The 17,500-nt window shown below is 33.7% G+C and overlaps 2 long non-coding RNA genes across 3 annotated transcripts in view; one reads left to right on the top strand and one right to left on the bottom strand.

Moving 5' to 3' along the window:
• LOC118767596 overlaps positions 1–16,266 on the top strand; it is a 72,938-nt gene extending 56,672 nt beyond the window's left edge. Inside the window, exon 4 of the long non-coding RNA XR_005003517.1 lies at positions 16,010–16,266. This is a non-coding gene — a long non-coding RNA (uncharacterized LOC118767596). The remainder of the gene's footprint in view (positions 1–16,009) is intronic.
• Positions 1–17,500, bottom strand: part of LOC118767595 — a 169,249-nt gene that overhangs the window by 70,978 nt on the left and 80,771 nt on the right. For both annotated transcript variants that reach the window (XR_005003516.1, XR_005003515.1), the window contains one exon: positions 5,279–5,376. This is a non-coding gene — a long non-coding RNA (uncharacterized LOC118767595). The remainder of the gene's footprint in view (positions 1–5,278; positions 5,377–17,500) is intronic.

Raw genomic sequence — 17,500 nt, 5'->3', positions numbered from 1 at the left:
CGATGGAAAATACAAAAATAAATCCCAAAGCCTTCTAGACGTTTGCGAAAGAATCTGCCTCGGTGCATTACAAGATAAGACCAGCTAACTGGAGACCACAAGAGGATAAATGAAATGCTAAACAAACAATTCCAGAGTGTCTTCACTTCTCCACTGGGAAACATGCGAATAAGCGAGCTTAAAGAGTTTTTTAACACTGTGGACCTACACGAGGAAGAAGCGACCATCGATTGCATAGACATAAGAGAGAAAGATGTAATATCGGCCATTGGTGAGAAGAGCTCAAACTCAGCAACGGACCCGGATGGATTTCCGGCTGTTTCCTAAAAACATGGAAGATAGCTCTCGCAAAGCCATTGCAGATATTTATTCAGAGTTTCCTTTCATGTAGAAAACTATCAAACTGTTAAAGGAAGGTATCATATGTCCTGTCCAGAAAGGAGGAAGCAAAGCAGAGGCTAAACATTACAGACCTATCTCTCTGACTTCACATGTTAGCAAGGTCATGGAACGCATCGTCAAGAGACTGATCACGTTGCTGGAAGAGAATAACTTGTTCACAAACACACAACATGGTTTCTTCCTCACACGTGTCACTGCAACGTTACAACTGGGTGTTAAACCACTCAAATGTGGACGTGATATATCTCGACTTTGCCAAGGCCTTTGACAAAGTTGATCATGGGATGATATTTTAGAAACTACATGACCTTAGTATCACTGGAAGATTGGGAGAGAAGCTGCACGACTTTTAAAAGACATAAGTGAGACAGTTAAAAGACATAAGTGAGACAGTTAAAAGACATAAGTGAGACAGCCAACGGTGCCCCCTCTGGGAAGAGATCAATCCACAGCGGAGTTCCTCAAGGAAATGAACCTGGACCGCTACTTTTTGTGCAATCCCAGAGTTAGAATCGGTGTGCGACCTGGGAATCTACATGCGTAATGATGCAACGTTTCATGTACATATTACCAAGATGGCAACGTAGGGTAGGCGAGCAGCTGGATGGATTCTTAAATCATTCAGAACCAGAAATAAAGATACCTTGCCACTCCTATGGAGAAATTTTATTCTTAGTCATCTGGATTACTGGTCCAACCTGGTGGCGAAACTTGAGAAAATCCAGCGCCACTACACAAAGAAGATTGACTCGGTGAAGCAGTTGAGCGACTGGGAGAGGCTAAAAGAACTGAAGCTTTAATCCCCGGAGAGAAGGCGAGAAAGATATGCAATGATATATAACCCTAACCCTAACCTTGGAACGTCTAGATCCCAACTCTAAACTTAAAAGCTGTACCAAGCAACGAATTTAAGGAACTGCATGATACCAAAAATCCCGCCTTTATGTCTCTAGTACTGCAACAACTTGGGTTTTAGGGGTTTGCAACCGTTTAATATCCTGCCAATCAACCTCAGAGATTTGCGAGGTGTAGATGTGGAGATCTTAAAAATGCATCTGTACAAATTTCTCCCTGGACAGGAGACACAAATAGGAGCTGCTTCGTCCAACTCGCTTCTTCACCAAAACTATGACAGAAAGCAGACACAAACACACTCTTCGTACCTATTTTTAATCAAATTAGCCACGTGAATTGACGCATATTCATTCTGGAAGATTATGTTAACATCAAGGAATGATTCCCCGAAATGTGGAAAACGGGTGAAAGACGATTCATCTGAAAAGATGACATTGTTCTATTCAGACATTGACCACTTGTGTTAGTCTGGACACCCTTGTCCGCTTATCAAATCTCATGGAAGGCAGAAGAGTTTTAACAACTGCCGCCCCACACCATAATATCCAGTAAAGGGATGGTTTTGCTCTGTTGTCACTTTTTATGCCACTGTGAAAAGTTTTCTAGATACATTTCGCTATTTTGTTTTACTTAGGTTTTAGAATGCGAACAGGATTTTAGAGACTCTACCCCTCGAACTCTCAATCAATTCAGCAGTTTCAAAGACTGAAACTTCACTCATTCACACTCCAACAATTACTCTCTTTTCGGGATCAGACTGGTTATACACTTTAACTGTTCATCTTTTAAGTGGTCAGTCCTCTAAATTTTATATATATATATACACACACACACACACACACACACACACACATATATATATATATATTATATTATATAGATATATATATTATATATATATATCTATATATATATATGTGTGTGTGTTGTGTGTGTGTGTGTGTGTTGTGTGTATATATATATATATTATATATATACATACAAACATACATATATATAAAACAAGCAAGAGATGGCTATAGATATGAACAATTTTGAATTCGTCATAACGCTAAAAGAAAAGATACCTAAATAAAGTGGTGTTTTCAGTATTTTGTCAAACACGAGCGCAAACGTGGAGTAGATGAAGCAGGGACAACTAGAGAAGGGGAATATTCTTCATGTTGTATGTCTCGTTTCTCTGTTTGTTTTTTTGTTTCGATGTTCCCAAAAAAGTTCGTTTCTATGTTTTTGTTTTTATGTTTTCGTTTCTCATGGTGTTCATAGTCTTTCAATGTGCTGTACCCATATACGGATATATATGTAGGTATGTACATATATGTATATATTATATATATTTAATCTATAATATATATATATATATATAGATTATATATATATGTGGGTGTGTGTGTGGGTGTATACATATACATACATATATATATACACTATATTAATATATGTATATATATATATATATATATATATATATATATATATTATATATATATATATATAAATATAATATATATATATACAAACATCTTATTTGTGTTTATTTAACAAGGCTACCAATGGTTTCATAGGGAGATATATTCGCAATTGTTGAAGAGTGCTGCATGCAAGTTTTGGTACTCATCTAAATGTTGGATGGTAACTGCGTGTATTCCTACGCATACACACACAGGCATAAATACAAACACTTATACGCACATACACACACACACATATATACGTACATACGAACATACGTACGTAGATACATACACACACATACCTACGTGCGTACATACATACAATAATGAATACGTGTATATACATACACACATACATATATATACATATATATGAATTTATAACGCCTATATTATATATATATATATATATATATATATAATATATATATATATATATATATATATATATATATATAAATAGCAGAGTGTTTTTCCCTTGTTAACAATTAACACGGAAAGAGAAGGGATTTAGTGAATGTTAAATATAAAAGAAAATTAATGTTTAAATTGTATATAATTATAGAGATTACTTTTATGAACTAAAGGTGTGTTTTTGCCAACGTTTACATCGGTATGCACGCTCTATAACCGTGTTTACTAGGGGATTTTTAGAAAAAATAATGAAAAATAGTTCAGAATTACAGGGAAGACAGAATTCCTTGCCTTTGTCATAAGGTATCGAGATTGAGAGAATCAACCATTCTAAATTAAATTGTTCATTCTGGTCTTTTAGATCCCAAATTAATTTACTGAGCCCAGCCCTGTTACGTTTATTCCTATCCCTAAATGTTGAGTAATGGATAGAAATTCTTTTAGATAACTCTAACGACGTGCTTCCAATGTAAAATCGTACTTTATTACGAGTACTGATTATAAACTGGTATAAAGAATTTTAAAGTTTAGAGTTACTTGACATAAACCTAATTCTGTTGGAATTGACTTCAGATACAATAACCTTGTTATTAATATATCTAGAGGGCTGGCTTGTATTAGCTAAATTAATGTTAATATTAGTAAATGTATTAATATTTAACAGTTTGTTATCATGTGAAGAAATAATTTGTAAGAGATTGTTTGTGTTGGATAAACCAATCCTAACTGTATATAAATTGATAATAGAGTAATACCTAGAATTCTTTAGAAAATTTCTAACAATAGCTTGACGAAATTGCAGTGGGAGATTAGATTTACTTCTTCTCCCGTATGGAACAATGAACCAAATATTTTTACTACCATTTATCTTATTTTTAGTGTAATTATTTTTGAAAGCCTTACATTTACTTTTAGAATGATAATAGGGGATTAAATAAGGGTTATCTCCCTTCATGCGCTTTGTATCGGTGCATAAGTTATGCTTGTTATCGATAATTCTTTTTTACAACTAGATTTCATATCTACATTATTGAACTTAGAATAAGACTGAATAAAATCAATGTAGAAAATTTTCTCTGTATAACCTGCTTTAAGTAAGGCAGAGTTATAAAATTCAGCGTTATCATTGAAAATGTCAACATTAGCAGATAACTTAAATAATCTAAATGAAATATTCTTAACTAATTTCGTAGTAATTCTCCTAAAATGATTACTAAATTTGCTGAATTACTTAAGATTGGTCAATGGTTTATGATATGGGAAGAGTTATTGTGTAAATTAAGCGCAATATCTAAAAAGTTGGCCTTCGTCATCAAAAACGATGTTTAAGCCCATTCAACAGAAAAAATTAACTAAACTATTCTTAACCTTTTGTACCTTTTGGTTGGAAACATTTTGGAGGTAAAGTAAACAATCAATCAATCAATCACTCAATCAATAAATCAATCAATCAACATATATATATATATATATATATATATAATATATATATATATATATATATGTGTGTGTGTGTGTGTGTGTGTGTGTGTGTGTGTTTGGTGCGTGTGTGTGTGTGTGTGGTGTGTTGTGTTGTGTGTGTGTGTGTGTGTGTGTGGTGGTGTATATCTGGAAAGAAGCTTGCTTCTCAAACACATAGTTCTGATTTCAGTCCCACTGCGTAGCACCTTGGGCAAGTGTCTTCTTCTATAGCCTCGGACTGACCGAAGCCTTGTGAGTGGAATTGGTAGACGAAAACTAAAGAAGCCCGTCGTATATATGTATATTAATACGTGTGCGTGTGTTTATGTGTCTGTGTTTGTCTCCTACCATCGCTTGACAACAGATTGTGGTGTGTTTACATCTCCGTAACTTAGCGGTTCGGCAAAAGAGTCAGATAAAATAAGTACTAAGCTCTGGGGCCGAATGCTTGAAGCAAACAGACAAAACAAAACAATAACATCAAATCAATGTAAAAAAAAAACCCAAAACATTCATAGTAAGAGTATTTTTGACGCAAATGTAAACACTTTCATGCTACATCAATAGAAGGGAAAGACAAAAATAAAAACAATCAAAATAGTGCTACAGCCTTATTAAGTATATACAACGGAATCTTTCTTGCAACAACACAAACAGAGATCCACAAAAAAGGTATTAAATGTTAATCTTACCTTCGTGAAGTTACTGAAAATATACAGTACAACAGACCAATGTAGCAGATTCGGCTTCAAGGCTTGTGCAGTGGAGACCATAGACAGTTCTGCATATCCTGTAAAGTATTTTCAGCGCGCTGATATTTAATATATATATATACATATGTACATGGCGAGAAAGGAAGATACATTAAAATGTATACATAAATATTATATAATATTAATATATATATATATATTATATATATATATATAATATATATATATATTATATATATATATATATATATATATATATATATATATATATTTATATACATACATGTATATCTACAAATATATATATATATATATGTGTGTGTGTGTGTACTTATATGTTTATATATATATATATATATATATATATATATATGGTGCGTATATATATACGTATATAAAGAAGAGAGAGAGAGAGGGTCTTTATGAATATAATCTCTTCCAAGCCACACCCAAACTCCACATAAAGGCATGAAACGATGTTTTAGTTATCCAGCCATCTATAGCAAATACATAATTTTAAATGCATACGTATATATGTGCATGTGTTGTGTATGTGGGCATGCGTATGTCTTTTTTGTGTTTGAGTGTGAGCGTATGCACGTGCGTGTGTGCTTTTTCCTATTTTCCTACATTTTTTTTTCTGTCAATCCACGTTACGTTTTAGCAAAAATATAAGAAATATTATTTTCTCTGTTGAACAAGGAAATTTGCAAACTACGTGAAATTCACACATGGACATTAACGAATCGTTTGTTCACGCTCTGCCAGCTTCTTCTCAGTACGGTGCGTGTTCTAATCGTGGTTTGTTCAAAAACAGTTTGTTATTCAATTTCTTCCCTTAGAGAACCGTTAATACACACACACACATGCACACACACTCTTAAAGAAGCGTGTATATATGTATATATGTGTATGTATATATAAAACAAACAGGCATGCATGCATGCATACATGCATACAGACATACATATACATATACGAAGTTAAGACATGTTTTTCGGATTCTCATTGATAACACCTACACCCACCCGCCCTCACACATCCACACACAGACACAGACAAACACACACACACACACACACACACATACACGCATATATAAATTTCTTGTCTTAGAGAACCGTTCATTCATATATACATACACACATGCATATATATATTTTTTTATTCTTTGATAACGAGTGGTAAAAAATTGCAATTAGGGCCGCTTTACGCTACCTGGAAGGGCAGCGGCAAAAGAAATTAATAATGCAAAAGACCCAGGAACTGTCTACGAACCTGTGGTACAAAAAATGGTTCAGACATTTCAAGGAAGGAGACAACCAGCGTCGAAGACAAACCAAGGTCAGACAGACGTTCTAATGTGGAAGATTAAACATTGCTTGAAGTGTTTGAACAACAGCCAAGCACAGGCACGCGTCCATTGTCGTCAGAATTTAGTTCTCCACAAAACAGCATCAATCGACTCCTCCATAGGGTCGGCCTTGTGAAAAGACTCTGTCGAGAAACTCCCATGAAGTGGCTAATGTTCAGGCTCAACGACGTGTGAACCTCCCCATAGAACTGCTGGAAAATTCTCGAGGGGCCCTCTTTGGCGTTGAATTGTAATGTGGATGAAAAATGGATCTATTTTCGCAATCCTGTTAAGAAATCAAGGGCTTCGTTCTGGCTTGTTGTCAAATAAGGGCGGTTTAAACAGATCATGTGTGTTCGGTGGAATTTTGAGGGGTTGTTGCACTTTGAGTTTGCCCCAAGTGGTTATACTATGAATGCTAATCTTTGTGTTCAACATCTGCACCGAATATATGATGCTTTGAAAGCCCGCTAATCGGCATTAGTCATACGAAGACACTCACTCGTAGAGCATGACAATGTCCCAGCTCACACTGCCATTGGAATCAAACGCAAACTTAAGGAACATGATGGGCTGGAAGTGCTGCTTCATCCTGCCTACAGTCTTGACATTCCACCATCACAAATGCTACCTTTTCTGACCCATGGCTCGTTTTGTGCAAGGACGGAGATTGAACAACGTGGTGGGAGTTGAAAATGGATGCAAGCTGTTTTTTCATCTACACCAGTCAAATGGTATGAGCGTGGATTGAGCTTCTGTATACATTCACACTCCGATTGCATCGTATACTTGCTCAGGGTAAGCAATCCCACTGTAATTCATCTGCTAGGTAAATCCTAGCAAACGCCAAAATGTAAAAAGTTCTTTTACATTTTGGCGTTTCTTGAGAACACACTTTTTTTAAGGCGATTTGACGTCTATTTCTAGCGTATAGAAATTCCACTTTAGTGGTCATTCCTCTTATTAATTGTAAAATAATTTTTAAATCTTCGGTTCTTTTGAATATGCTAGACCACTGTGTTAAATTGATGTTGATATCAATTTCTACCCTCAGTATTTTAATATATATATATATAATATATAATATATATATATAATATATATATATATATATATATATATATATATATATATGTATATATGTATGTATGTATGTATGTATGTATGTATGTATGTATGATGTATGTATGTAGTATATTTGATGCGTAATAACAATTATACCAAGATTACAATAATCTAGGACAGTAATAACTGCCTCTCCTAAAAGATGCACCTTGAATACACACACACATGTATGTGTGTGTGTTAATCACCAACGCCCTCAGTCCTAACTAAGAATGACTTGGCCTCGTCTTGTCCCATAATTTCGCCAACGGTTTTATTCGATCCCGACACCCTTTTGCTCATGATACAGCACTGCGTTTTTTGCCTTGTATCTACTTCCAACTGATACCAACATAGAGATTAGTAGAGGAACTATGTCGTCTGTAGAAGGCACTAATTTCGATTCTCTTAGACAATATTAAAACTCATTTTCGTTTGCTATTTTATATATAATTCCATAACTTGATAATGAGTGGTTAAGTCCCCCGCTGACAAGGTGTTGATATTAGCTTGTTTGTTTAAGGCATCTATTTTGCACGATCACAGTTGCACTGTTATTTTGGTATGTGATTAGTAAGGCAATTACAGCTTACAGTAGAATTTCGTTTCCCGTAAGCGATGTTAGAACATACTACCTTCTTATATATGCAAGGGGGTACCCAAAAGTAATCGGCGTCATCGAGTGAGATCGTACTACCACGTGGTGCGTCCTTGTTTTGCAGTGCTCCTCTCCGCTTCATCGATTTTTGCGATGACTGAAGTGAAAGAACAACGTGCTTCCGTGAAATTCTGTTTTCTGCTGGGGAAAACGGCGACCGAAACAGTTGTCATGATACAAACAGATCACTAGAACGCTGCCATGAGCATAGGACAAGTTTACGAGTGGTTTTCACGCTTTAGGAACGGTCACTTGTTGCTTGAATATATTATTGAATATATTATTGCTTATATATATTATTGGTAATGATATTTGATATAATATTTAGTCTTGTAGTTTTACTTTCTGTGTTCCAATATTTCAGGGATAATAATATAATACGAGTTGTATACTAGGGCTCAATTGAACTGACAGACCACTTATAAATTTTGGCATGTTCCACTGGAAGAAATTATCATTACCTTATTTTAAGACTGCGCAGTTGCGCAAGACCATAAATTCTTATCTAATTCCACTGAGTTCTCGTTTCATGTCAAAGATGTGAAAGCTTACTACAATATGAAATTGATGTTAAACAAAGTTCAATTCAAGTGTAAGTATCCGCATTAATTGACAGCCGCTAAAATAGTTGACACATTAAATCTGGACAGGTCGTAAGGCCAATTTACACATATGATATATATTGCTTCTAATGCCGTTAGTCCAGTAGAATTAGAAAGAATCTTCTGCAGAGTTGACGCAGCTGTTTGCCATCTTCAGTTGGGGCTATTGCATCTCATTAACCATTAATAATCATTAGAAAAGGGGTGAAGAATGCCCTTAAGTTACATTTTTTTACTACTATTAAATATAGGATGTTGCCTTCGTCTACTCAAAATGAATGAATGAATTATTTTTAACTATTCTAATAATGTCAGTTCTGCTTGATAGTGTACGGACGAAATGCACATAAAAGACCGTCGGAAATAGTTTCAATTCTTGGTTATACCATTCTCACTTCATCTACTTCAATTACAATGTTGGTAATGGTATTTACATTGCACTATTGGTGTTTTCCTGATTATCAATTGTCTTAATAAATTAGAGAATACATGGGTCTTGCTCCTGTTCTGCATGTTCTGGCTTTCTTGTTCCAGAGTAAGCAGACTAGTTGGATTTTTTCAAATGAGATTGTAGCATAGGTACTTCAAACATTCTGTCCGTTTCTCTTAATTCAACTTCTGTACGTCTGTTCGTTGCTACTTTCGTATTCAGTAGTAGTTGTAACTCTTTTCCCTACCCGCACTTTTTCTCTACTATTTCTCTAAACACTGTCTTGCAGTTCTTAGCTTTTTTATGTCCAATTTCATCCTTCTCCGATTTTGGTCATTTTTTATCGTCACATTTGTCTACAATGTCACTCGACATCTGAAACTGCTCATCCTTCTACTCTTCTCTTGTAAACAATATTATTTCTTTCTCAAGTGACAAGCTGGCAGGAACGTTAGCACACCGGGCGAAATGCTTAGCGGTATTTCGTCTATCTTTACGTTCTGAGTTCAAATTCCGCCGAAGTCGACGTTACCTTTCATCCTTTCGGGGTCGATTAAATAAGTACCAGTTACGCACTGGGGTCGATATAATCGACTTAATCCGTTTGTCTGTCCTTGTTTGTCCTCTTTGTGTTTAGCTCCTTGTGGGTAGTAAAGAAATAGGTATTTCGTCTGTCTTTACGTTCTGAGTTCAAACTCCGCCGAGGTCTACTTTGCCTTTTATCCTTTCGGGGTCGATAAATTAAGTACCAGTTGCGTACTGAGATCGATCTAATCGACTGGCTCCTTCCCGCCAAATTTCCGGCCTTGTGCCTAGAGTAGAAAAGAATATTTGCGTTATGGAGTATCAGTAAGGTTCTCACTTGGGCAATTCAAAGCTGATTTCTCTACATACTCTACGGTGTTAGTATATCATGGTCACCTCGGTTTTTGAGGATTCCATCTTATCTCATCCTTTACCTGCAGGAGAAACTGAATGTACACTAAGTATAAAAGAAACCGTTATCAGTTTTACAGTGTTAGCAAAATTATATGGGCACAATTTTGTTTATGTTTTAATAACTAGCCATCCGCGATTCACTGCAGCATACTCGAGGGAGATGTCAGCGAGATCTGGAGGGCCTTATTACACAGCGAGACTAAATATATATGGATATGACTCCGAATATTCGTTTATTCAAAATATGATGTCTACTTTTGGGTAGCATATAAATTCTACGTTCACTTATGTATATAATACATTGTCTGAATTAATACATTATAGATATGAAGGCAATAACCAAGAACATGTCTATCACATAGTTTTGATTTAACACATTTTGAAACCAACATGTTTACTTTGGAAATAAATTTTATATTTCCTAAATATTTAAAATTTGCATTGATTTGAGGTTTAGAATGTTCAGTGTAAATTTTTATGTATTGACTTCTTTTTTAGTGAATAAATTATATGGACCAGAATCAAATGATGTAATATATATTTCTTTTTGAATATTCTAAGATGCTTTTAAGGAAGAGGTCAGACTTAGGATTAAATGCGTCGCAGTCATGGCCAGCTCAACCTCACTTCAGGCTCAGTACATTTCATTACGCAATGTTCTCATCTTTTAAGAAGGTTGTGAGGGATTTAGAAAAGATTTGGTCACCTTTGTTAGCCTGGGCGAAAAAAAAATACAACTAGAAATGGAGTTTTCGGAGAGTAAACAATGTTTGTTAGGAAGCATTTTACTGGAATAATACTGTATGGGACGCTTTCTATTAGACTATAATTGCTTTTCATATTTTTATAATCCTCTCGAAGTTGTTATTCCTAAATTTCTTCAATACAGACACTAACTTATTTAATTACAAAAGCAGACATTCTTTGCCAGGTAATATCTAATGTGATCTTCGATTCTTTATGGCCATCAGTTGATTCATTCTGTAAATCACTTTAGTCTCAACAGTTGTCAGAACAATTTATAAATTTTCGAAAGTTTTCTTAGTACCGGCCTTATTTTAAAACTTCCATAAATTCTTTGTCTTATTAAATCAATATGTGCTGGACTACAACATGTAATAAAACATACTTACTAACAAGAATAAGGACTCTGCACTCGGCATTCTTGTTTTATGTATTTGACTAGGGGAGGGGAACTTTAAAAGACTCTACACACTTACTTGGGAATATTATTTTAGATTTCTCACTTGAGATTAGTTTCTATTTGTAATCATTACCAGCGGAGATTTGTTCCCCACCGCCTTTCCTTTCATTTATTTCTATATTTATTTCTATATTTCATCTCTATCGTTACACTTCAAAACATTTTGGAGTAGCATCAGATAATTCTTTACTACAGACAGTGTTTTAGTACGAACTGTAATCTGTAATTAATAGTGTTGGTACGATTGAAATAAACACTACCCACTAGCCCGTAACAACACACGGGCGCGTACGTACGCACACGCACGCACAAACACACATACACACACACACACACAGAGTTTAGTCTAAAATAAAGAAAGCTTAACATAATTTATGAAATGGAAAGAACTACTCTGGATATCAAAATCTTGTATAGGTTTGAGGTAACACAACTTGATATTAAAGATCATTTATAATTATTTCTTTATTTTGACCAACATTAACTATGTTTTAAAAGTTAGAAGTAGTCGCATGTTGAATAAAATATAAGCTTCCTGCAAATGACTGTATCCCTCGTAAGTTATTTCGTCGACATCGCGAAATAATAGAAATACAATCACACGTCAAGCAAGCGAGCGACGAAAAAATACAGAGGTACTTCTTAAAGCACAAGCAATTACCTTTTGTTTCTTTGCAGTCACATTACGGTGAGTGTAATTGACATGCCAACACATGTATGCAATGAAAACAAAAGGTGTCCCGATGTAGCCAGTTTTATCAAAGCTTCAAGAACGGGTAGCATTTTGATAATGAATAAAATAATAAATAAAATTAACAAAAAGCTAAACCTCTCTCGAAATTTGCTTTAAGATGTAACGCCTCCAAAGGTTAGACGGCTCATTATGTTTAGTTATATATTGTTTCTATTTGGTTTTCGTTCCCATCTTAAATGACAATTGCTTTTGTTTCTTGAAATAGCTTGGGTGCATTTAAGAAGGTGGTAGTAATTCTTCTGCTTGGAACATAAAAGCAACTAGCAATTTAAACTCTTCCTCACCAACTCTGCCAATACTTATGTCGGTTAAAGGTATGATCTTTTATTTATTCTATTCTGATAAACAAATATACCGCATAAATAGTTTGAGATGGATATTGATAAAATGATATAGTTTACAATAATAGTGATATATATCTTTATAGTGTATGTACCAGAGGCACGAAGTAGTTATTTGTATTTTTTATAATATAATCACATTTCTCTTTTTTTACACAGAATAAAGCTTGGTGCTGAAAGAGATATAAAAGGCAGTTTATCATGAATGTATATTCGAAACATTAAGGTTGTCTTGTCAGTTTAAACACATTTGAATCGCTATCAAATATTTATATTTGTCAGAATTCCAGTACTTCTCGAGTGGTACAGGCTGCTTACTTTCAATTCTATTATATCGATATATTGTTTGATTCAAGTTAAATTAATTTCTAAATATATCTCTCGTGTTGAGTGAGACATGTTGGAGTTTTCCTTTTCGTTTTCTTGTGTCTTATTTTACTTACACTAATCCTCTAATTTCCAATCTAGTTAACATAGATTGATAATAGCTATTTTCACTTGTATTTAGTAACTAATACAAACCGAACTTTTATGCATATGCAATCTCAGTTTCAAATCTTGTCGCTATTTTGTCTCTTGTACTCCAGTGGATGCGGATAGCAAAGTTTTTTCTTAAAAGAAAATGATATTTGAGCTCACAGTCAATCCGCTGATTTATTTTAGCCGTTAATAAAATAAGTCAACCGTCTACTTTTAAATATAAGCTACTCTACTAAGAAATGATTGTTTTAAAGATCTCTGCTTATTAAATTTCTTAGTGGATTCATGAATTTCACAAATATTTCTCTGGTTATTAAACAAATAAAATTTGAGACAAAAGACGAATTTAAAATTTTACGAAGCAATTTCTCTGAAAATAACTTTTATTACAGTTTACATTTTTAAAGGAAGTTGTATACGTCTGAAATATTTTTGTTAGAATTCTTTTATAATAGTAACATTTCTTTGTAATAGTAACATTAAACTTAATTGGAATACATTAGTTTACAATCTCAACAACTGTTTCTCTGACTGAACCATCTTTAGGATACTTTATTGTCATACTGTTAACAGACCTGTTCGTGGTAGATAACTTGTTTTGTGTTAGTTAGGCACTTTACGTTACGACTTTAAGTCAGGCGGCGGTTGACTGTGTATTTACCAAGAAATATTGTCCCAAATTGCTTTACATATACCTCTGTTGTTTTGAGAAAGATATGGATGTGCCAGAATCTAATTTATCTTTTTACATAAATTTTTGCTAAGAATAGGTTAAGTAATATTTTACGTATTCGGTTAACAAGTCATATCTACTGGAGAATTGTCATTATGGTTATAGGGAAAGATTCACGACGTCTTGGTACATAGTTTCGACGTTGCTCTTCCCATTCATTTTTGGGATTAATTCCCCATAGGCTATTTACCAAGTTTCCCGCTACTGTTTGCCATGATAACCCGTGACTCCAGCCTACATCTGATAGCTAGATCACTGCTTAGAAAGAAAACTAATGTTTCAGTACGAATGGTCAGTACGAGAGTTCCAGCTACAGAGTTTGCTGATGATTTTCTTCGTTAGCTGAGGCAATTACTTGCAAGGAAGAACAGATCTCCAGTTCTAAAATTCCAAAAGAGTTTGTTGTCTTTGGAATAAATATTTGTTTGAAATTTCACAAAATCTTTTTAAAATATATAAAACTGGACGGAAGAAAATAGAGAGATGTATATATATGAAACGTTTTTGATGCTTGTTTCAAATATTTTATATTTATTAAGAACAGACGTTACTATAGATCTTATTTCAAAATTTTATATAATTCATCAGAATCATGCAAATTATAAATTTCATCAGAACACTCTCATTTACTTATATTGTTTTATATATGTACAGGATAAGATCCAGATTTTGATATTTTCTATGGAAGTCAATGAGGGAAATTACATATATGTTATTAATAAAGGTGTACAAAACTAAGAAAGTGTGAGGTATTAGATTGAATTATTTGTTAGATAAACAAAAATACACAAAAACATTTCTAGAAAAACACAGGGAATCAAATAACTTTTTAGAGAGTTTGTAATATTTTTAATATTTCGGGGGTCATTAAACGCTCCCTTGATTCTGAAACAATTATAAATAATTTCTTTTTAATTAAAACAAATCGTGCTGTGAATGGTAAAATAGAATCGAGTCAGCGAGTCGTTCAAAGTTTACTCTTTCATTTAATAATTATTTCTAATTTAGGAACCAAACAGCAGTTTTTAGGTGGGAGAGGGGAAAATTTAATCCAGTACTCGTTTGTTATTTCACTTTAACGTTGCCAAGATGCATTAACAATATAATAAAGGTGAGTTCTATCAAGTATTGTCTGCAATCAACTCGCAGTATATTTTGCATTCTTCTTGTAGCTTTCAGAAAAGTATGGGTGTTTCTGCTGTCCATTTTCCTATCATCTTCGTTCGATAGCTATGTTGAAAATTATGGTCATTTGAACATTCAAAGCTCTCTCATTAGGTTAAGTGTTAAAAGTATTTGATCGTTTCCAAAAATTCGTATCAAGAACTTTATAGTTGAGAGGATATTTTCTCATCTCTAGTATGTTATTTAATCTCTTCATTGTCATCCTCATTGTTTACCATAAGAAACTTGACATAATTTTATCAGCGAAATATTTTCTGGAATGATCTTTCTATAGGAAAGATACCGTTACCAGAGAACATGAGAGGTATTTCTATTATCTCAAAACACATATAGGAAAATAAGGAATTTTATTGGAATATAGATGATAAAACGTGTATTTGATAGAATCAACTCATGTACGAAGTTTGCTGCTTCGAATACTAGTCGCTGCTTCATTATTCGTTGCTCGATTCAGATGAGGATCAACTTTTGCTCTTCATCCAGCGTGTTTAGCATGAATTCTCTTTATTTATACCGGAAGGTGTCATAAAGCTGGTAACATTGTACAGACTTCAAATAACATTCAGCTTATACTCATTCAGCATTACATATACCTATATATATACATACACACATACACATTTATATATATATATATATATATATATATATATATATATATATTATATATATATATATATATTTATATATATGTATATATATGTATGTATATATATATAATATATATATATATATTATATATATGTATATATATATATAATATATATATATATATATACAGGGGGAGAAATAGAGAAACACACATGCACGCACACACACACAAACACGCGCGCACGCACGCACACACACACACACACACACACACACACACACACACACAACACACACACATTCCGAATGTTTATTTTCTATTTTCTATATTTTAGGTCTCAAAAAGTTGAACAAGATTGGAAAATACCAAACGAAAATGTTGTTGCTGAATTATCAACTTTCTGTCCTTAATAATTAAGCTAGTATGATTAGAATATGCAAGTACTTATTGCAATTTATTTTCAAATAATTGGAAAAAACCTCACTGATTTGAAGCAAAATATATTACCGAATTCAAACCAGCCAATCGTCAGTGGAAACAAAAATGACGGAACATAAGGATACTACATTATTTTACTGTTTAATGAGTACCCTTTGGCACGAAAAGTGTGTATATAGTAATAATAATAATAATAATAATAATAATAATAATATATGTATATATATGAAAGAGATAGATAGGGAGGTAAATTGTTAGATAGATAGTTAAACAGATAGCTATAGACATAGTGATATATATATATAATATATATATATATATATATATAGAATTATATATATACCCATACACACATACAAAATATTTGCATACAGACTGATGTATATAAAAAAAACTCTGATAGTGGATCAGATAGAGTATCAGCAAAAGAATTACGTAACTTCTGAATAAATAGCTGTTATATATAAAGTTAAAAATACTTACAGACGCACGCACATACACACACGCACACACCACACACACACACGCACACACACACACACACACACATACACACACACATATTTATATATATGTTTATATATAAAATCTGTATATCAGCAAATATTTACACAAGCGAATGTTCGTGTGTTTGTAGAGAGTTTTATAATGTTTAGAATATTTTTCTCATAGTAACATAGTATTACATACAAATGGAAACTAATTTATTAACGTAAACGTAATCTGTAGATTTTGATCTAGAAAATATTTGAAGTTTGACTATCAGAAAAGAATTTCTCGGATAAATATATTAATACTAACAAGCTGTACTTGAAATAATACAACCTAAATAACAAATTAAAAAAGATTAAAAAAAGTGTATGTTGAAATCTTATAAATTAATCCGAATACTAGCCATTATTTATGTACAATTACGATTGTCTTGTACGGTAGGTATGTATTAAATTGAAAAGGAAGAAAAGAAAGAAGTTCACTATGGTTTGGCTAACATGTAACGTGGTCTTCATTGGCCAATAGAATGTTAGTTTTCCCCCCGTTCTGTAGTCTTCAGCTATGTCTCATTCTCTCATTCACTCACCAGCAGGCGCTATGTGATAATGGCAGTGGCAGCTCTCTAGCTTCAGCAGTGATTGACTGCTAAACTTCAAGCGAGTGGGCGGCTACTTTACCAGGCTTTACAACCAGAGGAGAGATCCATGACCTGCGCACGCGCACGACATTCTACACGCATAAAAACACACACACACACACACTCTCTCTCTTTCTCTCTCTCTCTCTCTCTCACACACACACACACACACACACACACAAACACACACACACACTCTCTCTCTCTCTCTTTTTCCTTCTCTCACATAGACACTCACACACACAAGCGTGCGCAGTC

Source organism: Octopus sinensis, linkage group LG23 (assembly GCF_006345805.1).
Source record: "Octopus sinensis linkage group LG23, ASM634580v1, whole genome shotgun sequence".
Classification (NCBI taxonomy): domain Eukaryota; kingdom Metazoa; phylum Mollusca; class Cephalopoda; order Octopoda; family Octopodidae; genus Octopus; species Octopus sinensis.
This window is presented reverse-complemented; position numbering and strand designations above follow the sequence as displayed.